This window comes from Myxocyprinus asiaticus, chromosome 23 (assembly GCF_019703515.2).
Source record: "Myxocyprinus asiaticus isolate MX2 ecotype Aquarium Trade chromosome 23, UBuf_Myxa_2, whole genome shotgun sequence".
NCBI lineage: Eukaryota > Metazoa > Chordata > Actinopteri > Cypriniformes > Catostomidae > Myxocyprinus > Myxocyprinus asiaticus.
Window position 1 is genome coordinate 44,711,596 of NC_059366.1, and position 4,016 is coordinate 44,715,611.

The 4,016-nt window shown below is 36.6% G+C and overlaps 1 long non-coding RNA gene across 1 annotated transcript; it reads right to left on the reverse strand.

The window, feature by feature from the left end:
• Window positions 1-438: 438 nt before the first annotated feature.
• Window positions 439-3,306, reverse strand: LOC127414407 (uncharacterized). The gene is made up of 3 exons (XR_007892790.1): window positions 3,129-3,306; window positions 980-1,050; window positions 439-882 (listed from the first exon to the last, which is right to left on the reverse strand). It is a non-coding gene; the product is annotated as an uncharacterized LOC127414407 (long non-coding RNA).
• Window positions 3,307-4,016: the final 710 nt, after the last annotated feature.

A 4,016-nucleotide genomic window follows, 5' to 3' on the forward strand; every position in this document is an offset into this window, starting at 1 on the left:
CAGCAAATAATAAAAAAAGAAATGTTCAGGTCAGCCCAAAATCAAATAAAAAAATGTATAAAAAAAGATTACACTTTGCATAAATAAATGAAGGCCATTTTTAAGACCATTAGTATTTATTTTTTTTTGCATTTGAGATTATTTTCAGTACAAATAAGGACATTTCCCATCCATTTCTCATTACTCTAATGCAATAAATAAATAAATACATAAATAAATAAAATTTTAAAAAAAATTTAATATGTATAATAAAAAATTATAAATATAAATAAACACTAAATAAATATATAGAAATAATTATTTTGTATATTAGATTAATAATTATATAAATGTCAAAATATTTATACATCATGGTAGTATTTGTTTTACTGAATTTAATTTTAGGAAGATTTAAATGTAAAAAAAAAAAAAATCTTTTCGCATATCGATAATGGGAATTTGGAAGGGGAATGTGTTTGTCAAAATGCAAAAAAATCCTAAAAAATAAAATAAAAAAAAAAGACTTAATTTTTTTATTCAAATTATAATTTCTTTTGACTGTGAGGTAAATTATGACCAGATATTCCATACATTATTACCCTATTCATATCCTGTTTTATTACATCAAATTAATAGGAAGTGTGAAAAACAAAGTGCGAAAGATATGTTGTAGAAGTGGCATTTTCTGTTTGTTGTCTGGGATGAGGGTTTCACCACTGAGCTGTAAAGTTGTCCTTAGAAACAAAACAAACCTCTGGGGGGTAAGACGGGGTAGATTGAGGGCGGGATTGTGGACTCGACCGACAGGCTTGACTGAAGCTCAGCTGTCTGTCAGATTGGATTTAACGGTCCATGGATACACAGCCCACATCCTCATTAACACCAGCCCAGAACGGCTTCTCACTGTGAACATTAACATACAATCAAATGTGCCATTGGCTTCTGAAGTAAAAGTACTAACAAATGCCAATATAGTCTAGAATGTGTTGATGATACTCACAGTGATCAGTGAGCATCAAGAGCAGATTTGAGTGTTTGCATGGCATAGATCATCAGAGAAACATGTCCAGTCTGTCTCAAAACAAAAACTCAATTTCAGATGTCAAGTGACATGAGAGAATAAAGGTTTCTATGCAACCAGCGCGTTACAAACAACAGAGTGTTACTGCAACACACTGAAGTGGAGCTCTGCACTATTTTTGGTGATGCTTCAGTTTCAAAGCAACACGCCGTATGTTGTTTGTTACCCCGGTTTCCTTTGATCCTGCTGTCAGCCATAAATCAAATCTCACACACTAAAAGTGCTTAGATAGTCTCAGTTGCATTAAGGGCAAATCTATGACTACGCTAAAGACGAGTTGGGTATTTCACAACCCAATGCAGTACATTTACATTGAATATCCTGTTTCTCTCTGAAACATGTCACATTAGGAAGTAAATTTGCAAGTCTGATTTTAGGAAATGCCTCACTTCTTTCTGATGGGAATATTGAGTCTCTGAAAGTTAACTGTGCTACAGTTGAATACGAGCATAAAGAACGGGCCGATTTAGCAGCTTCATGAGGCTCTGAGGCTTCTGTCTTTCATCTCTGTGGCCCGTATCTACGAGCCTCCACTCAGCAAGGTGTATTTTGAGTAATCTTCATTCCTCCCCCTCACTGACACTGTTCCACCTCCACAATCTCCACCTGACAAACTACAGCCCACAAGCAACACCGCCAACTAGACCTGCATCAGCATTCTTAGGTGAGTGTTTCTGGCGTTAATCCTGGGGGTGGAAGAGCTGTTGAGTTTCGTTTTTGAAGTCAACATGAAACAACCCATTTTATATCATAATGTGACTTATTTCAGAATGAAACAGTATATTTAATTATTACATTATTTTATTGATCAGAAGTTGAGACGATGACAGGTGGTTGGAGGGGAGGGGTTGAATAATAAATAAGCCAAAATGGAAAGTCATTTCTGACGTAGAGCAGTTCATTACATATTGATTAAATATTCTGAAGACAATTGTTTTTCTTCTTTGGAATAAGTAGAGTACAGCGGGGCTAAAGGCCCCCCATGGTAAAAGGCAACAATAACTACCACAGCAATTTTCTTAACACCTATCTGTCACCATGGCCGGTACTAGGATGCAAACCTTGGTGGCGTAATTGTATGTTTAGGGTTGGCAACGTTGAAAGTTTCACCGTCAGTCCAGTGGGGCGAAGCGCCCTTTAATCATTTTGCTGTCAGTCAAGGTGGGGGCATCAAAAGTTTTTTGGGGGGCTCGAGGAAAATCTAGGCCATGTTTGCCATTGTGCACTGTAAAATTGTCCTGATTCATGAGGTCATCGCATACAATGTCAAAGGATTGATTTTGAGGAAATTTGATCAAACATTTAAAAACGTAAATTTGTTTATAGAAAACTAGAGATGTCATGAAATGCCAAATGATATTGAAATGAACAGGAAATGGTGCACTCTTTTCCAAAATGTCTATTTTGAATTAGCATTATCTCAATTTCTTACTCAAAAAAAGCATCTTGCTGTTTCAAAAGGATTTGCATACAAATTTTGCCCTATATATTCTTTGACATACCCACTAAATATTAATACTGTAGTATTTTTTTTAAGTTAATTGGGATTCTATATTAATACCATGGTAATACCATGTTTTTGTGGACATGTACCATAGTATTACTTGAAATACATTGGGAGAACTATCTAAATACCATGGTACATGAATATTCAGTATCATGGTACAGTATAGTGTATATCAAAGTACCATGGTATTACCATCTGATACCATCACTATATCATGGTACTGTCTCTTTAAATTTTTGTAAGAGAAATACCAAGAAGTACCATCATATTACCATGTTTTTGGACATGCACCATGGTAAAACCATGTTTTTTTTTTTTTGGATGCATACCATGGTATTATTTGAAATACCTTGGAAGAACCATGTAAACACCACGGTACATGAATATGGTAATCATTCAGTAGCATGGTACGTTGTTAAACGCTGGACATTATCAGAGTCCAAACAGGTCTGCCGGTCTCATTAAAGTTACCATGGTGAGCTCGCCGTGCATGTCTTGTCATGTTAAATCAAGGGAATATATGGATGGTTCAATTTAACCTGCAATCTGTTGTTCGCTTACGTGTATGTAATCGGTTTCTTCCAAGACGAGGCGAGACAGTCACAGAGGGTAAAAACGATTGTTAACATCACCGCGATGAGTTCCAGAACAATGGCATTCTGTCCCGTCCAGAACAAAGGGATTTGTTTATTTTGTGTACTTGTTTGTCCACAACTATCTCCCTTCCCCCTCCACTGGATCCCTGGATCTGCAGTTGTAAGCAGTAACAACTTCTCTTTGTTTAGACATGCTAATGCAACACAAAATCTGAAGAGCTGGAGGGTTCATCCCAGTAGTGTCAGACTACTGTCACATGACCGGACCAAAATTAACCACATCCTCTTCTGTTCAAACTAAGTTGTCTAAAGGAAACTATAATAAACCTAGCATGTATAGTAAGGGGCCCATCTAAAGCCAGATGTATGATTTTCTCCGTCTTTTACGATTGCGATACGACCCTTGTGACATTTTGGGTAAAAGCAAAAACAGATTTTGCAAGATCACCATGTAATGTTAGACTGTACGATATACAGTAGATCTTAACCAAGACTTTGTTGACAACTGACGGCGCTGACTGAGTGTTTTAAGTCACCCGTCCACGTCACATTCTGATATCCTCATTGACAAGTGCCACCGAAATGCAGAAACCCAAGCAGGCATGTGCGCAAATGCTGGCAAGATTTTAAATGGAAAAGGTCTGTCGAGGCTGAGCGAAAAAGGGATTTGCGGACTGCTTATTCTTCAGAATGAACTTGAGGCAATATTGATAGTACAAATGCAAAAAATAGAAATAGTTTCGCATTCCCTCGCAATTATTCTGGGTTCCCTCGCAATAGCTTTAATGAAATTTAACGATAGTCTTATTACTGTAACCATAGTTTAAATATGGTATATGTAGTAGTACTACAG